The sequence below is a fragment of the Ambystoma mexicanum genome, chromosome 1p, assembly GCF_040938575.1.
Source record: "Ambystoma mexicanum isolate Mex_15411 chromosome 1p, UKY_AmexF1_1, whole genome shotgun sequence".
Classification (NCBI taxonomy): domain Eukaryota; kingdom Metazoa; phylum Chordata; class Amphibia; order Caudata; family Ambystomatidae; genus Ambystoma; species Ambystoma mexicanum.
Window position 1 is genome coordinate 1,037,260,303 of NC_090921.1, and position 25,089 is coordinate 1,037,285,391.

Consider the following 25,089-nt stretch of genomic DNA (forward strand, 5'->3'; position numbering starts at 1 on the left):
TATTTCATCACTGAAAATAGATGCCTTTTGCTTTGAGGCTGTGGCCACGTTATTTTTCTGTCCGACACCAATCTTCATTGGTTTCCTGTGTGGTATTTTGGATCCCCAACTCTTGCTATGAACTGACAAAACAGCAGAATCCCCTTGACAATCTTGATTTCTCAAGGGAAATGAGAGAACACTATACACCATCCAAGATATTAAAATATTGTCAAGGCCCAACATGGCTGAATACTCTGAGGAGATGGCCTGTGAGGCGCCGCCTTTCAACTTTTCCCCCTTAGTATGGTGGTCAGTAACATGCGGGAGACTGCGGAGGGGGTCATTTTTTTAATTGGGAACTGATGTGCTTTTACTCAATTCGGGAACCAAACAAGCGAAATTTGTAGTATTTTGCACGAATTGCAAGAGATGTTTGCATGTCGACGGTTGAAGTGGAAGATCGTATTGAGCTTGCTAGAGAATGATTTGCCAAGCCTTCGATAGCTCAGTTGGTAGAGCGGAGGACTGTAGTGGTGAAACAGGCATCCTTAGGTCGCTAGTTCAAATCCAGTTCGAAGGACTTTTGCCAAATGCAAATTTTATTGAATACTTGGAAAGTAAAATACTTGGAAAGTAAAATAACAGACAATTTATAATTATATTATATTTCATGACTGAAAATAGATGCCTTTTGCTTTAAGGCTGTGGCCACGTTATTTTTCTGTCCAACACAAATCTTCATTGGTTTCCTGTGAGGTGTTTTTTTGATCCCCATCTCTTGCTATGAACTGGCAAAACAGCAGAATCCCCTTGACAATCTTGATTTCTCAAGGGAAATGAGAGAACACTATACACCATCCAAGATATTAAAATATTGTCAAGGCCCAACATGGCTGAATACTCTGAGGAGATGGCCTGTGAGGCGCCGCCTTTCAACTTTTCCCCCTTAGTATGGTGGTCAGTAACATGCGGGAGACTGCGGAGGGGGTCATTTTTTAAATTGGGAACTGATGTGCTTTTACTCAATTCGGGAACCTCACAAGCCAAATTTGTAGTATTTTACACGAATTGCAAGAGATGTTTGCATGTCGACGGTTGAAGTGGAAGATCGTATTGAGCTTGCTAGAGAATGATTTGCCAAGCCTTTGATAGCTCAGTTGCTAGAGCGGAGGACTGTAGTGGTAAAACAGGCATCCTTAGGTCGCTGGTTCAAATCCGGCTCGAAGGACTTTTGCCAAATGCAAATTTTATTGAATACTTGGAAAGTAAAATACTTGGAAAATAAAATAACAGACAATTTATAATTATATTATATTTCATCACTGAAAATAGATGCCTTTTGCTTTGAGGCTCTGGCCACGTTATGGTTCTGTCCGACACCAATCTTCATTGGTTTCCTGTGTGGTATTTTGGATCCCCATCTCTTGCTATGAACTGGCAAAACAGCAGAATCCCCTTGACAATCTTGATTTCTCAAGGGAAATGAGAGAACACTATACACCATCCAAGATATTAAAATATTGTCAAGGCCCAACACCGCTGAATACTCTGAGGAGATTGCCTGTGAGGCGCCGCCTTTCAACTTTTCCTCCTTAGTATGGTGGTCAGTAACATGCGGGAAACTGCGGAGGGGGTCATTTTTTTAATTGGGAACTGATGTGCTTTTACTCAATTTGTGAACCTCACAAGCCAAATTTGTAGTATTTTGCATGAATTGCAAGAGATGTTTGCATGTCGACGGTTGAAGTGGAAGATCGTATTGAGCTTGCTAGAGAATGATTTGCCAAACCTTCGATAGCTCAGTTGGTAGAGCAGAAAACTGTAGTGTTAAAACAGGCATCCTTAGGTCGCTTGTTCAAATCCGGCTCGAAGGACTTTTGCCAAATGCAAATTTTATTGAATACTTGGAAAGTAAAATACTTGGAAAATAAAATAACAGACAATTTATAATTATATTATATTTCATCACTGAAAATAGATGCCTTTTGCTTTGAGGCTGTGGCCATGTTATTTTTCTGTCCGACACCCATCTTCGTTGGTTTCCTGTGAGGTGTTTTGGATCCCCATCTCTTGCTATGAACTGACAAAACAGCAGAATACCCTTGACAATCTTGATTTCTCAAGGGAAATGCTAGAACACTATACACCATCCAAGATATTAAAATATTGTCAAGGCCCAACACGGCTGAATACTCTGAGGAGATGGCCTGTGAGGCGCCGCCTTTCAACTTTTCCCCCTTAGCATGGTGATCAGTAACATGCGGGAGACTGCGGAGGGGGTCATTTTTTTAATTGGGAACTGATGTGCTTTTACTCAATTCGTGAACCTCACAAGCCAAATTTGTAGTATTTTGGACGAATTGCAAGAGATGTTTACATGTCGATGGTTGAAGTGGAAGCTCGTATTGAGCTTGCTAGAGAACAATTCACCAAGCCTTCGATAGCTCAGTTGGTAGAGTGGAAGACTGTTCTGGTGAAACAGGCATCCTTACATCGCTGGTTCAAATCCATCTCGAAAGACTTCTGCCAAATGCAAATTTTATTGAATACTTGGAAAGTAAAATAACAGACAATTCATAATTTTATTATATTTCATCACTGAAAATAGATGCCTTTTGCTTTGAGGCTGTGGCCACGTTATTTTTCTGTCCGACACCAATCTTCATTGGTTTCCTGTGTGGTATTTTGGATCCCCATCTCTTGCTATGAACTGACAAAACAGCAGAATCCCCTTGACAATCTTGATTTCTTAAGGGAAATGAGAGAACATTATACACCATCCAAGATATTAAAATATTGTCAAGGCCCAACATGGCTGAATACTCTGAGGAGATGGCCTGTGAGGCGCCGCCTTTCAACTTTTCCCCCTTAGTATGGTGGTCAGTAACATGCGGGAGACTGCGGAGGGGGTCATTTTTTTTTGATTGGGAACTGATGTGCTTTTACTCAATTCGGGAACCTCACAAGCCAAATTTGTAGTATTTTGCACAAATTGCAAGAGATGTTTGCATGTCAACGGTTGAAGTGGAAGATCGTATTGAGCTTGCTAGAGAATGATTTGCCAAGCCGTTGGTAGAGTAGAGGACTGTAGTGGTGAAACAGGCATCCTTAGGTCGCTGGTTCAAATTCGGCTCGAAGGACTTTTGCCAAATGCAAATTTTATTGAATACTTGGAAAGTAAAATACTTGGAAAATAAAATAACAGAATATTTATAATTATATTATATTTCATCACTGAAAATAGATGCCTTTTGCTTTGAGGCTCTGGCCACGTTATGTTTCTGTCCAACACCAATCTTCATTGGTTTCCTGTGAGGTGTTTTGGATTCCCATCTCTTGCTATGAACTGACAAAACAGCTGAATCTCCTTGACAATCTTGATTTTTCAATGGAAATGAGAGAACACTATACACCATCCAAGATATAAAAATATTGTCAAGGCCCAACACTGCTGAATACTCTGAGGAGATGGCCTGTGAGGCGCCGCCTTTCAACTTTTCCTCCTTAGTATGGTGGTCAGTAACATGCGGGAGAATGCGGAGGGTGTCATTTTTTTATTGGGAACTGATGTGCTTTTACTCAATTCGGGAACCTCACAATCCAAATTTGTAGTATTTTGTACGAATTGCAAGAGATGTTTGCATGTCGACGGTTGAAGTGGAAGCTCGTATTGAGCTTGCTAGAAAATGATTTGCCAAACCTTTGATAGCTCAGTTGGTAGAGCAGAGGACTGTAGTGTTAAAACAGGCATCCTTAGGTCGCTGGTTCAAATCCGGCTCGAAGGACTTTTGCCAAATGCAAATTTTATTGAATACTTGGAAAGTAAAATACTTGGAAAGTAAAATAACAGACAATTTATAATTATATTATATTTCATCACTGAAAATAGATGCCTTTTGCTTTGAGGCTGTGGCCACGTTATTTTTCTGTCCGACACCAATCTTCATTGGTTTCCTGTGTGGTATTTTGGATCCCCATCTCTTGCTATGAACTGACAAAACAGCAGAATCCCCTTGACAATCTTGATTTCTCAAGGGAAATTTGATACACTATACACTATCCAAGATATTAAAATATTGTCAAGGCCCAACATGGCTGAATACTCTGAGTAGATGGCCTGTGAGGCGCCGCCTTTCAACTTTTCCCCCTTAGTATGGTGGTCAGTAACATGCGGGAGACTGCGGAGGGGGTCATTTTTTTAATTGGGAACTGATGTGCTTTTACTCAATTCGGGAACCAAACAAGCGAAATTTGTAGTATTTTGCACGAATTGCAAGAGATGTTTGCATGTCGACGGTTGAAGTGGAAGATCGTATTGAGCTTGCTAGAGAGTATTTGCCAAGCCTTCGATAGCTCAGTTGGTAGACTCGAGGACTGTAGTGGTGAAACAGGCATCCTTAGGTCACTAGTTCAAATCCAGTTCGAAGGACTTTTGCCAAATGCAAATTTTATTGAATACTTGGAAAGTAAAATACTTGGAAAATAAAATAACAGACAATTTATAATTATATTATATTTCATCACTGAAAATAGATGCCTTTTGCTTTGAGGCTCTGGCCATTTTATGGTTCTGTCCGACACCAATCTTCATTGGTTTCCTGTGTGGTATTTTGGATCCCCATCTCTTGCTATGAACTGGCAAAACAGCAGAATCCCCTTGACAATCTTGATTTCTCAAGGGAAATGAGAGAACACTATACACCATCCAAGATATTAAAATATTGTCAAGGCCCAACACCGCTGAATACTCTGAGGAGATTGCCTGTGAGGCGCCGCCTTTCAACTTTTCCTCCTTAGTATGGTGGTCAGTAACATGCGGGAAACTGCGTAGGGGGTCATTTTTTTAATTGGGAACTGATGTGCTTTTACTCAATTCGGGAACCTCACAAGCCAAATTTGTAGTATTTTGCACGAATTGCAAGAGATGTTTGCATGTAGACGGTTGAAGTGGAAGCTCGTATTGAGCTTGCTAGAAAATGATTTGCCAAACCTTCGATAACTCAGTTGGTAGAGCAGAGGACTGTAGTGTTAAAACAGGCATCCTTAGGTCGCTGGTTCACATCCGGCTCATAGGACTTTTGCCAAATGCAAATTTTATTGAATACTTGGAAAGTAAAATACTTGGAAAATAAAATAACAGACAATTTATAATTATATTATATTTCATCACTGAAAATAGATGCCTTTTGCTTTGAGGCTCTGGCCACGTTATGTTTCTGTCCAACACCAATCTTCATTGGTTTCCTGTGAGGTGTTTTGGATTCCCATCTCTTGCTATGAACTGACAAAACAGCTGAATCTCCTTGACAATCTTGATTTTTCAATGGAAATGAGAGAACACTATACACCATCCAAGATATTAAAATATTGTCAAGGCCCAAAACTGCTGAATACTCTGAGGAGATGGCCTGTGAGGCGCCGCCTTTCAACTTTTCCTCCTTAGTATGGTGGTCAGTAACATGCGGGAGAATGCGGAGGGGGTCATTTTTTTAATTGGGAACTGATGTGCTTTTACTCAATTCGGGAACCTCACAAGCCAAATTTGTAGTATTTTCTACGAATTGCAAGAGATGTTTGCATGTCGACGGTTGAAGTGGAAGCTCGTATTGAGCTTGCTAGAAAATTATTTGCCAAACCTTCGATAGCTCAGTTGGTAGAGCAGAGGACTGTAGTGTTAAAACAGGCATCCTTAGGTCGCTGGTTCAAATCCGGCTCGAAGGACTTTTGCCAAAAGCAAATTTTATTGAATACTTGGAAAGTAAAATACTTGGAAAATTAAATAACAGACAATTTATAATTATATTATATTTCATCACTGAAAATAGATGCCTTTTGCTTTGAGGCTGTGGCCATCTTATTTTTCTGTCCGACACCCATCTTCGTTGGTTTCCTGTGAGGTGTTTTGGATCCCCATCTCTTGCTATGAACTGACAAAACAGCAGAATCCCCTTGACAATCTTGATTTCTCAAGGGAAATGAGAGAACACTATACACCATCCAAGATATTAAAATATTGTCAAGGCCCAACACGGCTGAATACTCTGAGGAGATGGCCTGTGAGGCGCCGCCTTTCAACTTTTCCCCCTTAGCATGGTGATCAGTAACATGCGGGAGACTGCGGAGGGGGTCATTTTTTTAATTGGGAACTGATGTGCTTTTACTCAATTCGTGAACCTCACAAGCCAAATTTGTAGTATTTTGCACGAATTGCAAGAGATGTTTACATGTCGATGGTTGAAGTGGAAGCTCGTATTGAGCTTGCTAGAGAACGATTTGCCAAGCCTTCGATAGCTCAGTTGGTAGAGTGGAGGACTGTAGTGATGAAACAGGCATCCTTACAGCGCTGGTTCAAATCCAGCTCGAAGGACTTTTGCCAAATGCTAATTTTATTGAATACTTGGAAAGTAAAATACTTGGAAAGTAAAATAACAGACAATTTATAATTATATTATATTTCATCACTGAAAATAGATGCCTTTTGCTTTGAGGCTGTGGCCACGTTATTTTTCTGTCCGACACCAATCTTCATTGGTTTCCTGTGTGGTATTTTGGATCCCCATCTCTTGCTATGAACTGACAAAACAGCAGAATCCCCTTGACAATCTTGATTTCTCAAGGGAAATGAGAGAACACTATACACCATCCAAGATATTAAAATATTGTCAAGGCCCAACATGGCTGAATACTCTGAGGAGATGGCCTGTGAGGCGCCGCCTTTCAACTTTTCCCCCTTAGTATGGAGGTCAGTAACATGCGGGAGACTGCGGAGGGGGTCATTTTTTTAATTCGGAACTGATGTGCTTTTACTCAATTCGGGAACCTCACAAGCCAAATTTGTAGTATTTTACACGAATTGCAAGAGATGTTTGTATGTCGACGGTTGAAGTGCAAGCTCGTATTGAGCTTGCTAGAAAATGAGTTGCCAAACCTTCGATAGCTCAGTTGGTAGAGCGAGGACTGTAGTGGTAAAACAGGCATCCTTTGGTCGCTGGTTCAAATCTAGCTCGAAGGACTTTTGCCAAATGCAAATTTTATTGAATACTTGGAAAGTAAAATACTTGGAAAGTAAAATAACAGACAATTTATAATTATATTATATTTCATGACTGAAAATAGATGCCTTTTGCTTTAAGGCTGTGGCCACGTTATTTTTCTGTCCGACACCAATCTTCATTGGTTTCCTGTGTGGTATTTTGGATCCCCATCTCTTGCTATGAACTGGCAAAACAGCAGAATCCCCTTGACAATCTTGATTTCTCAACGGAAATGAGAGAACACTATACAAGCCAAATTTGTAGTATTTTGTACGAATTGCAAGAGATGTTTGCATGTGGACGGTTGAAGTGGAAGCTCGTATTGAGCTTGCTAGAAAATGATTTTGCCAAACCTTCGATAGCTCAGTTGGTAGAGCGGAGGACTGTAGTGTTAAAACAGGCATCTTTAGGTCGCTGGTTCAAATCCGGCTCAAAGGACTTTTGCCAAATGCAAATTTTATTGAATACTTGGAAAGTAAAATACTTGGAAAATAAAATAACAGACAATTTATAATTATATTATATTTCATCACTGAAAATAGATGCCTTTTGCTTTGAGGCTGTGGCCATGTTATTTTTCTGTCCGACACCCAACTTCGTTGGTTTCCTGTGAGGTGTTTTGGATCCCCATCTCTTGCTATGAACTGGAAAAACAGCAGAATCTACTTGACAATCTTGATTTCTCAAGGGAAATGAGAGAACACTACACACCATCCAAGGTATTAAAATATTGTTAAGGCCCAACACTGCTGAATACTCTGAGGAGATGGCCTGTGAGGCGCCGCCTTTCAACTTTTCCCCCTTAGTATGGTGGTCAGTAACATGCGGGAGACTGCGGAGGGGGTCACTTTTTTTAATTGTCAACTGATGTGCTTTTACTCAATTCGGGAACCTCACAAGCCAAATTTGTAATATTTTGCACGAATTGCAAGAGATGTTTACAAGTCGACGTTTGAAGTGGAAGCTCGTATTCAGTTTGCTAGAGAATGATTTGCCAAGCTTAGGATGTAGTGGTGAAACCGACATCCTTAGGTTGCTGGTTCAAATCTGGCTCGAAGGACTTTTGCCAAATACAAATTTTATTGAATACTTGGAAAGTAAAATACTTGAAAAGTAAAATAACAGACAATTTATAATTATATTATATTTCATCACTGAAAATAGATGCCTTTTGCTTTGAGGATGTGGCCATGTTATTTTTCTGTCCGACACCAATCTTCGTTGGTTTCCTGTGAGGTGTTTTGGATCCCCATCTCTTGCTATGAACTGACAAAACAGCAGAATCCCCTTGACAATCTTGATTTCTCAAGGGAAATGAGAGAACACTATGCACCATCCAAGATATTAAAATATTGTCAAGGCCCAACACGGCTGAATACTCTGAGGAGATGGCCTGTGAGGCGCCGCCTTTCAACTTTTCCCCCTTAGCATGGTGATCAGTAACATGCGGGAGACTGCGGAGGGGGTCATTTTTTTAATTGGGAACTGATGTGCTTTTACTCAATTCGTGAACCTCACAAGCCAAATTTGTAGTATTTTGGACGAATTGCAAGAGATGTTTACATGTCGATGGTTGAAGTGGAAGCTCGTATTGAGCTTGCTAGAGAACGATTTGCCAAGCCTTCGATAGCTCAGTTGGTAGAGTGGAAGACGGTAGTGGTGAAACAGGCATCCTTACATCGCTGGTTCAAATCCGGCTCGAAGGACTTTTGCCAAATGCAAATTTTATTGAATACTTGGAAAGTAAAATACTTGGAAAGTAAAATAACAGACAATTTATAATTATATTATATTTCATCACTGAAAATAGATGCCTTTTGCTTTGAGGCTGTGGCCACGTTATTTTTCTGTCCGACACCAATCTTCATTGGTTTCCTGTGTGGTATTTTGGATCCCCAACTCTTGCTATGAACTGACAAAACAGCAGAATCCCCTTGACAATCTTGATTTCTCAAGGGAAATGAGAGAACACTATACACCATCCAAGATATTAAAATATTGTCAAGGCCCAACATGGCTGAATACTCTGAGGAGATGGCCTGTGAGGCGCCGCCTTTCAACTTTTCCCCCTTAGTATGGTGGTCAGTAACATGCGGGAGACTGCGGAGGGGGTCATTTTTTTAATTGGGAACTGATGTGCTTTTACTCAATTCGGGAACCAAACAAGCGAAATTTGTAGTATTTTGCTCGAATTGCAAGAGATGTTTGCATGTCGACGGTTGAAGTGGAAGATCGTATTGAGCTTGCTAGAGAATGATTTGCCAAGCCTTCGATAGCTCAGTTGGTAGAGCGGAGGACTGTAGTGGTGAAACAGGCATCCTTAGGTCGCTAGTTCAAATCCAGTTCGAAGGACTTTTGCCAAATGCAAATTTTATTGAATACTTGGAAAGTAAAATACTTGGAAAGTAAAATAACAGACAATTTATAATTATATTATATTTCATGACTGAAAATAGATGCCTTTTGCTTTAAGGCTGTGGCCACGTTATTTTTCTGTCCAACACAAATCTTCATTGGTTTCCTGTGAGGTGTTTTTTTGATCCCCATCTCTTGCTATGAACTGGCAAAACAGCAGAATCCCCTTGACAATCTTGATTTCTCAAGGGAAATGAGAGAACACTATACACCATCCAAGATATTAAAATATTGTCAAGGCCCAACATGGCTGAATACTCTGAGGAGATGGCCTGTGAGGCGCCGCCTTTCAACTTTTCCCCCTTAGTATGGTGGTCAGTAACATGCGGGAGACTGCGGAGGGGGTCATTTTTTAAATTGGGAACTGATGTGCTTTTACTCAATTCGGGAACCTCACAAGCCAAATTTGTAGTATTTTACACGAATTGCAAGAGATGTTTGCATGTCGACGGTTGAAGTGGAAGATCGTATTGAGCTTGCTAGAGAATGATTTGCCAAGCCTTTGATAGCTCAGTTGCTAGAGCGGAGGACTGTAGTGGTAAAACAGGCATCCTTAGGTCGCTGGTTCAAATCCGGCTCAAAGGACTTTTGCCAAATGCAAATTTTATTGAATACTTGGAAAGTAAAATACTTGGAAAATAAAATAACAGACAATTTATAATTATATTATATTTCATCACTGAAAATAGATGCCTTTTGCTTTGAGGCTCTGGCCACGTTATGGTTCTGTCCGACACCAATCTTCATTGGTTTCCTGTGTGGTATTTTGGATCCCCATCTCTTGCTATGAACTGGCAAAACAGCAGAATCCCCTTGACAATCTTGATTTCTCAAGGGAAATGAGAGAACACTATACACCATCCAAGATATTAAAATATTGTCAAGGCCCAACACCGCTGAATACTCTGAGGAGATTGCCTGTGAGGCGCCGCCTTTCAACTTTTCCTCCTTAGTATGGTGGTCAGTAACATGCGGGAAACTGCGGAGGGGGTCATTTTTTTAATTGGGAACTGATGTGCTTTTACTCAATTTGTGAACCTCACAAGCCAAATTTGTAGTATTTTGCATGAATTGCAAGAGATGTTTGCATGTCGACGGTTGAAGTGGAAGATCGTATTGAGCTTGCTAGAGAATGATTTGCCAAACCTTCGATAGCTCAGTTGGTAGAGCAGAAAACTGTAGTGTTAAAACAGGCATCCTTAGGTCGCTTGTTCAAATCCGGCTCGAAGGACTTTTGCCAAATGCAAATTTTATTGACTACTTGGAAAGTAAAATACTTGGAAAATAAAATAACAGACAATTTATAATTATATTATATTTCATCACTGAAAATAGATGCCTTTTGCTTTGAGGCTGTGGCCATGTTATTTTTCTGTCCGACACCCATCTTCGTTGGTTTCCTGTGAGGTGTTTTGGATCCCCATCTCTTGCTATGAACTGACAAAACAGCAGAATACCCTTGACAATCTTGATTTCTCAAGGGAAATGAGAGAACACTATACACCATCCAAGATATTAAAATATTGTCAAGGCCCAACACGGCTGAATACTCTTAGGAGATGGCCTGTGAGGCGCCGCCTTTCAACTTTTCCCCCTTAGCATGGTGATCAGTAACATGCGGGAGACTGCGGAGGGGGTCATTTTTTTAATTGGGAACTGATGTGCTTTTACTCAATTCGTGAACCTCACAAGCCAAATTTGTAGTATTTTGGACGAATTGCAAGAGATGTTTACATGTCGATGGTTGAAGTGGAAGCTCGTATTGAGCTTGCTAGAGAACGATTCACCAAGCCTTCGATAGCTCAGTTGGTAGAGTGGAAGACTGTAGTGGTGAAACAGGCATCCTTACATCGCTGGTTCAAATCCATCTCGAAAGACTTCTGCCAAATGCAAATTTTATTGAATACTTGGAAAGTAAAATAACAGACAATTTATAATTATATTATATTTCATCACTGAAAATAGATGACTTTTGCTTTGAGGCTGTGGCCACGTTATTTTTCTGTCCGACACCAATCTTCATTGGTTTCCTGTGTGGTATTTTGGATCCCCATCTCTTGCTATGAACTGACAAAACAGCAGAATCCCCTTGACAATCTTGATTTCTTAAGGGAAATGAGAGAACATTATACACCATCCAAGATATTAAAATATTGTCAAGGCCCAACATGGCTGAATACTCTGAGGAGATGGCCTGTGAGGCGCCGCCTTTCAACTTTTCCCCCTTAGTATGGTGGTCAGTAACATGCGGGAGACTGCGGAGGGGGTCATTTTTTTAATTGGGAACTGATGTGCTTTTACTCAATTCGGGAACCTCACAAGCCAAATTTGTAGTATTTTGCACAAATTGCAAGAGATGTTTGCATGTCAACGGTTGAAGTGGAAGATCGTATTGAGCTTGCTAGAGAATGATTTGCCAAGCCGTTGGTAGAGTAGAGGACTGTAGTGGTGAAACAGGCATCCTTAGGTCGCTGGTTCAAATTCGGCTCGAAGGACTTTTGCCAAATGCAAATTTTATTGAATACTTGGAAAGTAAAATACTTGGAAAATAAAATAACAGACAATTTATAATTATATTATATTTCATCACTGAAAATAGATGCCTTTTGCTTTGAGGCTCTGGCCACGTTATGTTTCTGTCCAACACCAATCTTCATTGGTTTCCTGTGAGGTGTTTTGGATTCCCATCTCTTGCTATGAACTGACAAAACAGCTGAATCTCCTTGACAATCTTGATTTTTCAATGGAAATGAGAGAACACTATACACCATCCAAGATATTAAAATATTGTCAAGGCCCAACACTGCTGAATACTCTGAGGAGATGGCCTGTGAGGCGCCGCCTTTCAACTTTTCCTCCTTAGTATGGTGGTCAGTAACATGCGGGAGAATGCGGAGGGTGTCATTTTTTTATTGGGAACTGATGTGCTTTTACTCAATTCGGGAACCTCACAATCCAAATTTGTAGTATTTTGTACGAATTGCAAGAGATGTTTGCATGTCGACGGTTGCAGTGGAAGCTCGTATTGAGCTTGCTAGAAAATGATTTGCCAAACCTTTGATAGCTCAGTTGGTAGAGCAGAGGACTGTAGTGTTAAAACAGGCATCCTTAGGTCGCTGGTTCAAATCCGGCTCGAAGGACTTTTGCCAAATGCAAATTTTATTGAATACTTGGAAAGTAAAATACTTGGAAAGTAAAATAACAGACAATTTATAATTATATTATATTTCATCACTGAAAATAGATGCCTTTTGCTTTGAGGCTGTGGCCACGTTATTTTTCTGTCCGACACCAATCTTCATTGGTTTCCTGTGTGGTATTTTGGATCCCCATCTCTTGCTATGAACTGACAAAACAGCAGAATCCCCTTGACAATCTTGATTTCTCAAGGGAAATTTGATACACTATACACTATCCAAGATATTAAAATATTGTCAAGGCCCAACATGGCTGAATACTCTGAGTAGATGGCCTGTGAGGCGCCGCCTTTCAACTTTTCCCCCTTAGTATGGTGGTCAGTAACATGCGGGAGACTGCGGAGGGGGTCATTTTTTTAATTGGGAACTGATGTGCTTTTACTCAATTCGGGAACCAAACAAGCGAAATTTGTAGTATTTTGCACGAATTGCAAGAGATGTTTGCATGTCGACGGTTGAAGTGGAAGATCGTATTGAGCTTGCTAGAGAATGATTTGCCAAGCCTTCGATAGCTCAGTTGGTAGACTCGAGGACTGTAGTGGTGAAACAGGCATCCTTAGGTCGCTAGTTCAAATCCAGTTCGAAGGACTTTTGCCAAATGCAAATTTTATTGAATACTTGGAAAGTAAAATACTTGGAAAATAAAATAACAGACAATTTATAATTATATTATATTTCATCACTGAAAATAGATGCCTTTTGCTTTGAGGCTCTGGCCATGTTATGGTTCTGTCCGACACCAATCTTCATTGGTTTCCTGTGTGGAATTTTGGATCCCCATCTCTTGCTATGAACTGGCAAAACAGCAGAATCCCCTTGACAATCTTGATTTCTCAAGGGAAATGAGAGAACACTATACACCATCCAAGATATTAAAATATTGTCAAGGCCCAACACCGCTGAATACTCTGAGGAGATTGCCTGTGAGGCGCCGCCTTTCAACTTTTCCTCCTTAGTATGGTGGTCAGTAACATGCGGGAAACTGCGTAGGGGGTCATTTTTTTAATTGGGAACTGATGTGCTTTTACTCAATTCGGGAACCTCACAAGCCAAATTTGTAGTATTTTGCACGAATTGCAAGAGATGTTTGCATGTAGACGGTTGAAGTGGAAGCTCGTATTGAGCTTGCTAGAAAATGATTTGCCAAACCTTCGATAACTCAGTTGGTAGAGCAGAGGACTGTAGTGTTAAAACAGGCATCCTTAGGTCGCTGGTTCACATCCGGCTCATAGGACTTTTGCCAAATGCAAATTTTATTGAATACTTGGAAAGTAAAATACTTGGAAAATAAAATAATAGACAATTCATAATTATATTATATTTCATCACTGAAAATAGATGCCTTTTGCTTTGAGGCTGTGGCCATGTTATTTTTCTGTCCGACACCCATCTTCGCTGGTTTCCTGTGAGGTGTTTTGGATCCCCATCTCTTGCTATGAACTGACAAAACAGCAGAATCCCCTTGACAATCTTGATTTCTCAAAGGAAATGAGAAAACACTATACACCATCCAAGATGTTAAAATATTGTCAAGGCCCAACATGGCTGAATACTCTGAGTAGATGACCTGTGAGGCGCCGCCTTTCAACTTTTCCCCCTTAGTATGGTGGTCAGTAACATGCGGGAGACTGCAGAGGCGGTGATTTTTTTAAATGGGAACTGATGTGCTTTTACTCAATTCGTGAACCTCACAAGCCAAATTTGTAGTATTTTGCATGAATTGCAAGAGATGTTTGCATGTCGACGGTTGAAGTGGAAGATCGTATTGAGCTTGCTAGAGAATGATTTGCCAAACCTTCGATAACTCAGTTGGTAGAGCAGAAGACTGTAGTGTTAAAACAGGCATCCTTAGGTCGCTGGTTCAAATCCGGCTCGAAGGACTTTTGCCAAATGCAAATTTTATTGAATACTTGGAAAGTAAAATACTTGGAAAATAAAATAACAGACAATTTATAATTATATTATATTTCATCACTGAAAATAGATGCCTTTTGCTTTGAGGCTGTGGCCATGTTATTTTTCTGTCCGACATCCATCTTCGTTGGTTTCCTGTGAGGTGTTTTGGATCCCCATCTCTTGCTATGAACTGGAAAAACAGCAGAATCTACTTGACAATCTTGATTTCTCAAGGGAAATGAGAGAACACTACACACCATCCAAGGTATTAAAATATTGTTAAGGCCCAACACTGCTGAATACTCTGAGGAGATGGCCTGTGAGGCGCCGCCTTTCAACTTTTCCCCCTTAGTATGGTGGTCAGTAACATGCGGGAGACTGCGGAGGGGGTCATTTTTTTAATTGTCAACTGATGTGCTTTTACTCAATTCGGGAACCTCACAAGCCAAATTTGTAATATTTTGCACGAATTGCAAGAGATGTTTACAAGTCGACGTTTGAAGTGGAAGCTCGTATTCAGTTTGCTAGAGAATGATTTGCCAAGCTTAGGATGTAGTGGTGAAACCGACATCCTTAGGTCGCTGGTTCAAATCTGGCTCGAAGGACTTTTGCCAAATACAAATTTTATTGAATACTTGGAAAGTAAAATACTTGAAAAGTAAAATAACAGACAATTTATAATTATATTATATTTCATCACTGAAAATAGATGCCTTTTGCTTTGAGGATGTGGCCATGTTATTTTTCTGTCCGACACCAATCTTCGTTGGTTTCCTGTGAGGTGTTTTGGATCCCCATCTCTTGCTATGAACTGACAAAACAGCAGAATCCCCTTGACAATCTTGATTTCTCAAGGGAAATGAGAGAACACTATGCACCATCCAAGATATTAAAATATTGTCAAGGCCCAACACGGCTGAATACTCTGAGGAGATGGCCTGTGAGGCGCCGCCTTTCAACTTTTCCCCCTTAGCATGGTGATCAGTAACATGCGGGAGACTGCGGAGGGGGTCATTTTTTTAATTGGGAACTGATGTGCTTTTACTCAATTCATGAACCTCACAAGCCAAATTTGTAGTATTTTGGACGAATTGCAAGAGATGTTTACATGTCGATGGTTGAAGTGGAAGCTCTTATTGAGCTTGCTAGAGAATGATTTGCCAAGCCTTCGATAGCTCAGTTGGTAGAGTGGAAGACTGTAGTGGTGAAACAAGCATCCTTACATCGCTGGTTCAAATCCGGCTCGAAGGACTTTTGCCAAATGCAAATTTTATTGAATACTTGGAAAGTAAAATACTTGGAAAGTAAAATAACAGACAATTTATAATTATATTATATTTCATCACTGAAAATAGATGCCTTTTGCTTTGAGGCTGTGGCCACGTTATTTTTCTGTCCGACACCAATCTTCATTGGTTTCCTGTGTGGTATTTTGGATCCCCATCTCTTGCTATGAACTGACAAAACAGCAGAATCCCCTTGACAATCTTGATTTCTCAAGGGAAATGAGAGAACACTATACACCATCCAAGATATTAAAATATTGTCAAGGCCCAACATGGCTGAATACTCTGAGGAGATGGCCTGTGAGGCGCCGCCTTTCAACTTTTCCCCCTTAGTATGGTGGTCAGTAACATGCGGGAGACTGCGGAGGGGGTCATTTTTTTAATTGGGAACTGATGTGCTTTTACTCAATTCGGGAACCAAACAAGCGAAATTTGTAGTATTTTGCACGAATTGCAAGCGATGTTTGCATGTCGACGGTTGAAGTGGAAGATCGTATTGAGCTTGCTAGAGAATGATTTGCCAAGCCTTCGATAGCTCAGTTGGTAGAGCAGAGGACTGTAGTGGTGAAACAGGCATCCTTAGGTCGCTAGTTCAAATCCAGTTCGAAGGACTTTTGCCAAATGCAAATTTTATTGAATACTTGGAACGTAAAATACTTGGAAAATAAAATAATAGACAATTCATAATTATATTATATTTCATCACTGAAAATAGATGCCTTTTGCTTTGAGGCTGTGGCCATGTTATTTTTCTGTCCGACACCCATCTTCGCTGGTTTCCTGTGAGGTGTTTTGGATCCCCATCTCTTGCTATGAACTGACAAAACAGCAGAATCCCCTTGACAATCTTGATTTCTCAAGGGAAATGAGAAAACACTATACACCATCCAAGATATTAAAATATTGTCAAGGCCCAACATGGCTGAATACTCTGAGGAGATGGCCTGTGAGGCGCCGCCTTTCAACTTTTCCCACTTAGTATGGTGGTCAGTAACATGCGGGAGACTGCAGAGGCGGTAATTTTTTTAAATGGGAACTGATGTGCTTTTACTCAATTTGTGAACCTCACTGGCCAAATTTGTAGTATTTTGCACAAATTGCAAGAGATGTTTGCATGTCAACGGTTGAAGTGGAAGATCGTATTGAGCTTGCTAGAGAATGATTTGCCAAGCCGTCGATAGCTCAGTTGGTAGAGTAGGGGACTGTAGTGGTGAAACAGGCATCTTTAGGTCGCTGGTTCAAATCCGGCTCGAAGGACTTTTGCCAAATGCAAATTTTATTGAATAATTGGAAAGTAAAATACTTGGAAAATAAAATAATAGACAATTTATAATTATATTATATTTCATCACTGAAAATAGATGCCTTTTGCTTTGAGGCTCTGGCCACGTTATGTTTCTGTCCAACACCAATCTTCATTGGTTTCCTGTGAGGTGTTTTGGATTCCCATCTCTTGCTATGAACTGACAAAACAGCTGAATCTCCTTGACAATCTTGATTTTTCAATGGAAATGAGAGAACACTCTACACCATCCAAGATATTAAAATATTGTCAAGGCCCAAAACTGCTGAATACTCTGAGGAGATGGCCTGTGAGGCGCCGCCTTTCAACTTTTCCTCCTTAGTATGGTGGTCAGTAACATGCGGGAGAATGCGGAGGGGGTCATTTTTTTAATTGGGAACTGATGTGCTTTTACTCAATTCGGGAACCTCACAAGCCAAATTTGTAGTATTTTGTACGAATTGCAAGAGATGTTTGCATGTCGACGGTTGAAGTGGAAGCTCGTATTGAGCTTGCTAGAAAATGAATTGCCAAACCTTCGATAGCTCAGTTGGTAGAGCAGAGAACTGTAGTGTTAAAACAGGCATCCTTAGGTCGCTGGTTCAAATCCGGCTCGAAGGACTTTTGCCAAATGCAAATTTTATTGAATACTTGGAAAGTAAAATACTTGGAAAATTAAATAACAGACAATTTATAATTATATTATATTTCATCACTGAAAATAGATGCCTTTTGCTTTGAGGCTGTGGCCATCTTATTTTTCTGTCCGACACCCATCTTCGTTGGTTTCCTGTGAGGTGTTTTGGATCCCCATCTCTTGCTATGAACTGACAAAACAGCAGAATCCCCTTGACAATCTTGATTTCTCAAGGGAAATGAGAGAACACTATACACCATCCAAGATATTAAAATATTGTCAAGGCCCAACACGGCTGAATACTCTGAGGAGATGGCCTGTGAGGCGCCGCCTTTCAACTTTTCCCCCTTAGCATGGTGATCAGTAACATGCGGGAGACTGCGGAGGGGGTCATTTTTTTAATTGGGAACTGATGTGCTTTTACTCAATTCGTGAACCTCACAAGCCAAATTTGTAGTATTTTGCACGAATTGCAAGAGATGTTTACATTTCGATGGTTGAAGTGGAAGCTCGTATTGAGCTTGCTAGAGAACGATTTGCCAAGCCTTCGATAGCTCAGTTGGTAGAGTGGAGGACTGTAGTGGTGAAACAGGCATCCTTACAGCGCTGGTTCAAATCCAGCTCGAAGGACTTTTGCCAAATGCAAATTTTATTGAATACTTGGAAAGTAAAATACTTGGAAAGTAAAATAACAGACAATTTATAATTATATTATATTTCATCACTGAAAATAGATGCCTTTTGCTTTGAGGCTGTGGCCACGTTATTTTTCTGTCCGACACCAATCTTCATTGGTTTCCTGTGTGGTATTTTGGATCCCCATCTCTTGCTATGAACTGACAAAACAGCAGAATCCCCTTGACAATCTTGATTTCTCAAGGGAAATGAGAGAACACTATACACCATCCAAGATATTAAAATATTGTCAAGGCCCAACATGGCTGAATACTCTGAGGAGATGGCCTGTGAGGCGCCGCCTTTCAACTTTTCCCCCTTAGTATGGAGGTCAGTAACATGCGGGAGACTGCGGAGGGGGTCATTTTTTTAATTGGGAACTGATGTGCTTTTACTCAATTCGGGAACCTCACAAGCCAAATTTGTAGTATTTTGCACGAATTGCAAGAGATGTTTGCATGTCGACGGTTGAAGTGGAAGATCGTATTGAGCTTGCTAGAGAATGATTTGCCAAGCCTTCGATAGCTCAGTTGGTAGACTCGAGGACTGTAGTGGTGAAACAGGCATCCTTAGGTCGCTAGTTCAAATCCAGTTCGAAGGACTTTTGCCAAATGCAAATTTTATTGAATACTTGGAAAGTAAAATACTTGGAAAATAAAATAACAGACAATTTATAATTATATTATATTTCATCACTGATAATAGATGCCTTTTGCTTTGAGGCTCTGGCCATGTTATGGTTCTGTCAGACACCAATCTTCATTGGTTTCCTGTGTGGAATTTTGGATCCCCATCTCTTGCTATGAACTGGCAAAACAGCAGAATCCCCTTGACAATCTTGATTTCTCAAGGGAAATGAGAGAACACTATACACCATCCAAGATATTAAAATATTGTCAAGGCCCAACACCGCTGAATACTCTGAGGAGATTGCCTGTGAGGCGCCGCCTTTCAACTTTTCCTCCTTAGTATGGTGGTCAGTAACATGCGGGAAACTGCGTAGGGGGTCATTTTTTTAATTGGGAACTGATGTGCTTTTACTCAATTCGGGAACCTCACAAGCCAAATTTGTAGTATTTTGCACGAATTGCAAGAGATGTTTGCATGTAGACGGTTGAAGTGGAAGCTCGTATTGAGCTTGCTAGAAAATGATTTGCCAAACCTTCGATAACTCAGTTGGTAGAGCAGAGGACTGTAGTGTTAAAACAGGCATCCTTAGGTCGCTGGTTCACATCCGGCTCATAGGACTTTTGCCAAATGCAAATTTTATTGAATACTTGGAAAGTAAAATACTTGGAAAATAAAATAATAGACAATTCATAATTATATTATATTTCATCACTGAAAATAGATGCCTTTTGCTTTGAGGCTGTGGCCATGTTATTTTTCTGTCCGACACCCATCTTCGCTGGTTTCCTGTGAGGTGTTTTGGATCCCCATCTCTTGCTATGAACTGACAAAACAGCAGAATCCCCTTGACAATCTTGATTTCTCAAGGGAAATGAGAAAACACTATACACCATCCAAGATGTTAAAATATTGTCAAGGCCCAACATGGCTGAATACTCTGAGTAGATGACCTGTGAGGCGCCGCCTTTCAACTTTTCCCCCTTAGTATGGTGGTCAGTAACATGCGGGAGACTGCAGAGGCGGTGATTTTTTTTAATGGGAACTGATGTGCTTTTACTCAATTCGTGAACCTCACAAGCCAAATTTGTAGTATTTTGCATGAATTGCAAGAGATGTTTGCATGTCGACGGTTGAAGTGGAAGATCGTATTGAGCTTGCTAGAGAATGATTTGCCAAACCTTCGATAACTCAGTTGGTAGAGCAGAAGACTGTAGTGTTAAAACAGGCATCCTTAGGTCGCTGGTTCAAATCCGGCTCGAAGGACTTTTGCCAAATGCAAATTTTATTGAATACTTGGAAAGTAAAATACTTGGAAAATAAAATAACAGACAATTTATAATTATATTATATTTCATCACTGAAAATAGATGCCTTTTGCTTTGAGGCTGTGGCCATGTTATTTTTCTGTCCGACATCCATCTTCGTTGGTTTCCTGTGAGGTGTTTTGGATCCCCATCTCTTGCTATGAACTGGAAAAACAGCAGAATCTACTTGACAATCTTGATTTCTCAAGGGAAATGAGAGAACACTACACACCATCCAAGGTAGTAAAATATTGTTAAGGCCCAACACTGCTGAATACTCTGAGGAGATGGCCTGTGAGGCGCCGCCTTTCAACTTTTCCCCCTTAGTATGGTGGTCAGTAACATGCGGGAGACTGCGGAGGGGGTCATTTTTTTAATTGTCAACTGATGTGCTTTTACTCAATTCGGGAACCTCACAAGCCAAATTTGTAATATTTTGCACGAATTGCAAGAGATGTTTACAAGTCGACGTTTGAAGTGGAAGCTCGTATTCAGTTTGCTAGAGAATGATTTGCCAAGCTTAGGATGTAGTGGTGAAACCGACATCCTTAGGTCGCTGGTTCAAATCTGGCTCGAAGGACTTTTGCCAAATACAAATTTTATTGAATACTTGGAAAGTAAAATACTTGAAAAGTAAAATAACAGACAATTTATAATTATATTATATTTCATCACTGAAAATAGATGCCTTTTGCTTTGAGGATGTGGCCATGTTATTTTTCTGTCCGACACCAATCTTCGTTGGTTTCCTGTGAGGTGTTTTGGATCCCCATCTCTTGCTATGAACTGACAAAACAGCAGAATCCCCTTGACAATCTTGATTTCTCAAGGGAAATGAGAGAACACTATGCACCATCCAAGATATTAAAATATTGTCAAGGCCCAACACGGCTGAATACTCTGAGGAGATGGCCTGTGAGGCGCCGCCTTTCAACTTTTCCCCCTTAGCATGGTGATCAGTAACATGCGGGAGACTGCGGAGGGGGTCATTTTTTTAATTGGGAACTGATGTGCTTTTACTCAATTCGGGAACCAAACAAGCGAAATTTGTAGTATTTTGCACGAATTGCAAGCGATGTTTGCATGTCGACGGTTGAAGTGGAAGATCGTATTGAGCTTGCTAGAGAATGATTTGCCAAGCCTTCGATAGCTCAGTTGGTAGAGCAGAGGACTGTAGTGGTGAAACAGGCATCCTTAGGTCGCTAGTTCAAATCCAGTTCGAAGGACTTTTGCCAAATGCAAATTTTATTGAATACTTGGAACGTAAAATACTTGGAAAATAAAATAATAGACAATTCATAATTATATTATATTTCATCACTGAAAATAGATGCCTTTTGCTTTGAGGCTGTGGCCATGTTATTTTTCTGTCCGACACCCATCTTCGCTGGTTTCCTGTGAGGTGTTTTGGATCCCTATCTCTTGCTATGAACTGACAAAACAGCAGAATCCCCTTGACAATCTTGATTTCTCAAGGGAAATGAGAAAACACTATACACCATCCAAGATATTAAAATATTGTCAAGGCCCAACATGGCTGAATACTCTGAGGAGATGGCCTGTGAGGCGCCGCCTTTCAACTTTTCCCACTTAGTATGGTGGTCAGTAACATGCGGGAGACTGCAGAGGCGGTAATTTTTTTAAATGGGAACTGATGTGCTTTTACTCAATTTGTGAACCTCACTGCCAAATTTGTAGTATTTTGCACAAATTGCAAGAGATGTTTGCATGTCAACGGTTGAAGTGGAAGATCGTATTGAGCTTGCTAGAGAATGATTTGCCAAGCCGTCGATAGCTCAGTTGGTAGAGTAGAGGACTGTAGTGGTGAAACAGGCATCCTTAGGTCGCTGGTTCAAATCCGGCTCGAAGGACTTTTGCCAAATGCAAATTTTATTGAATAATTGGAAAGTAAAATACTTGGAAAATAAAATAATAGACAATTTATAATTATATTATATTTCATCACTGAAAATAGATGCCTTTTGCTTTGAGGCTCTGGCCACGTTATGTTTCTGTCCAACACCAATCTTCATTGGTTTCCTGTGAGGTGTTTTGGATTCCCATCTCTTGCTATGAACTGACAAAACAGCTGAATCTCCTTGACAATCTTGATTTTTCAATGGAAATGAGAGAACACTATACACCATCCAAGATATTAAAATATTGTCAAGGCCCAAAACTGCTGAATACTCTGAGGAGATGGCCTGTGAGGCGCCGCCTTTCAACTTTTCCTCCTTAGTATGGTGGTCAGTAACATGCGGGAGAATGCGGAGGGGGTCATTTTTTTAATTGGGAACTGATGTGCTTTTACTCAATTCGGGAACCTCACAAGCCAAATTTGTAGTATTTTGTACGAATTGCAAGAGATGTTTGCATGTCGACGGTTGAAGTGGAAGCTCGTATTGAGCTTGCTAGAAAATGAATTGCCAAGCCTTCGATAGCTCAGTTGGTAGAGCAGAGGACTGTAGTGTTAAAACAGGCATCCTTAGGTCGCTGGTTCAAATCCGGCTCGAAGGACTTTTGCCAAATGCAAATTTTATTGAATACTTGGAAAGTAAAATACTTGGAAAATTAAATAACAGACAATTTATAATTATATTATATTTCATCACTGAAAATAGATGCCTTTTGCTTTGAGGCTGTGGCCATCTTATTTTTCTGTCCGACACCCATCTTCGTTGGTTTCCTGTGAGGTGTTTTGGATCCCCATCTCTTGCTATGAACTGACAAAACAGCAGAATCCCCTTGACAATCTTGATTTCTCAAGGGAAATGAGAGAACACTATACACCATCCAAGATATTAAAATATTGTCAAGGCCCAACACGGCTGAATACTCTGAGGAGATGGCCTGTGAGGCGCCGCCTTTCAACTTTTCCCCCTTAGCATGGTGATCAGTAACATGCGGGAGACTGCGGAGGGGGTCATTTTTTTAATTGGGAACTGATGTGCTTTTACTCAATTCGGGAACCTCACAAGCCAAATTTGTAGTATTTTGCACGAATTGCAAGAGATGTTTGCATGTAGACGGTTGAAGTGGAAGCTCGTATTGAGCTTGCTAGAAAATGATTTGCCAAACCTTCGATAACTCAGTTGGTAGAGCAGAGGACTGTAGTGTTAAAACAGGCATCCTTAGGTCGCTGGTTCACATCCGGCTCATAGGACTTTTGCCAAATGCAAATTTTATTGAATACTTGGAAAGTAAAATACTTGGAAAATAAAATAATAGACAATTCATAATTATATTATATTTCATCACTGAAAATAGATGCCTTTTGCTTTGAGGCTGTGGCCATGTTATTTTTCTGTCCGACACCCATCTTCGCTGGTTTCCTGTGAGGTGTTTTGGATCCCCATCTCTTGCTATGAACTGACAAAACAGCAGAATCCCCTTGACAATCTTGATTTCTCAAGGGAAATGAGAAAACACTATACACCATCCAAGATGTTAAAATATTGTCAAGGCCCAACATGGCTGAATACTCTGAGTAGATGACCTGTGAGGCGCCGCCTTTCAACTTTTCCCCCTTAGTATGGTGGTCAGTAACATGCGGGAGACTGCAGAGGCGGTGATTTTTTTAAATGGGAACTGATGTGCTTTTACTCAATTCGTGAACCTCACAAGCCAAATTTGTAGTATTTTGCATGAATTGCAAGAGATGTTTGCATGTCGACGGTTGAAGTGGAAGATCGTATTGAGCTTGCTAGAGAATGATTTGCCAAACCTTTGATAACTCAGTTGGTAGAGCAGAAGACTGTAGTGTTAAAACAGGCATCCTTAGGTCGCTGGTTCAAATCCGGCTCGAAGGACTTTTGCCAAATGCAAATTTTATTGAATACTTGGAAAGTAAAATACTTGGAAAATAAAATAACAGACAATTTATAATTATATTATATTTCATCACTGAAAATAGATGCCTTTTGCTTTGAGGCTGTGGCCATGTTATTTTTCTGTCCGACATCCATCTTCGTTGGTTTCCTGTGAGGTGTTTTGGATCCCCATCTCTTGCTATGAACTGGAAAAACAGCAGAATCTACTTGACAATCTTGATTTCTCAAGGGAAATGAGAGAACACTACACACCATCCAAGGTAGTAAAATATTGTTAAGGCCCAACACTGCTGAATACTCTGAGGAGATGGCCTGTGAGGCGCCGCCTTTCAACTTTTCCCCCTTAGTATGGTGGTCAGTAACATGCGGGAGACTGCGGAGGGGGTCATTTTTTTAATTGTCAACTGATGTGCTTTTACTCAATTCGGGAACCTCACAAGCCAAATTTGTAATATTTTGCACGAATTGCAAGAGATGTTTACAAGTCGACGTTTGAAGTGGAAGCTCGTATTCAGTTTGCTAGAGAATGATTTGCCAAGCTTAGGATGTAGTGGTGAAACCGACATCCTTAGGTCGCTGGTTCAAATCTGGCTCGAAGGACTTTTGCCAAATACAAATTTTATTGAATACTTGGAAAGTAAAATACTTGAAAAGTAAAATAACAGACAATTTATAATTATATTATATTTCATCACTGAAAATAGATGCCTTTTGCTTTGAGGATGTGGCCATGTTATTTTTCTGTCCGACACCAATCTTCGTTGGTTTCCTGTGAGGTGTTTTGGATCCCCATCTCTTGCTATGAACTGACAAAACAGCAGAATCCCCTTGACAATCTTGATTTCTCAAGGGAAATGAGAGAACACTATGCACCATCCAAGATATTAAAATATTGTCAAGGCCCAACACGGCTGAATACTC

General features: G+C 40.4%; 2 non-coding genes across 2 annotated transcripts; both read left to right on the plus strand.

The window, feature by feature from the left end:
- The first annotated feature begins 5,617 nt into the window (after positions 1 to 5,617).
- On the plus strand, positions 5,618 to 5,703 carry TRNAY-GUA (transfer RNA tyrosine (anticodon GUA)). Its single transcript is given in 2 exon segments — positions 5,618 to 5,654; positions 5,668 to 5,703. It is a non-coding gene; the product is annotated as a tRNA-Tyr (tRNA).
- A 17,066-nt stretch (positions 5,704 to 22,769) lies between these two features.
- TRNAY-GUA (transfer RNA tyrosine (anticodon GUA)) lies at positions 22,770 to 22,855 on the plus strand. The gene is given in 2 exon segments: positions 22,770 to 22,806; positions 22,820 to 22,855. It is a non-coding gene; the product is annotated as a tRNA-Tyr (tRNA).
- Positions 22,856 to 25,089: the final 2,234 nt, after the last annotated feature.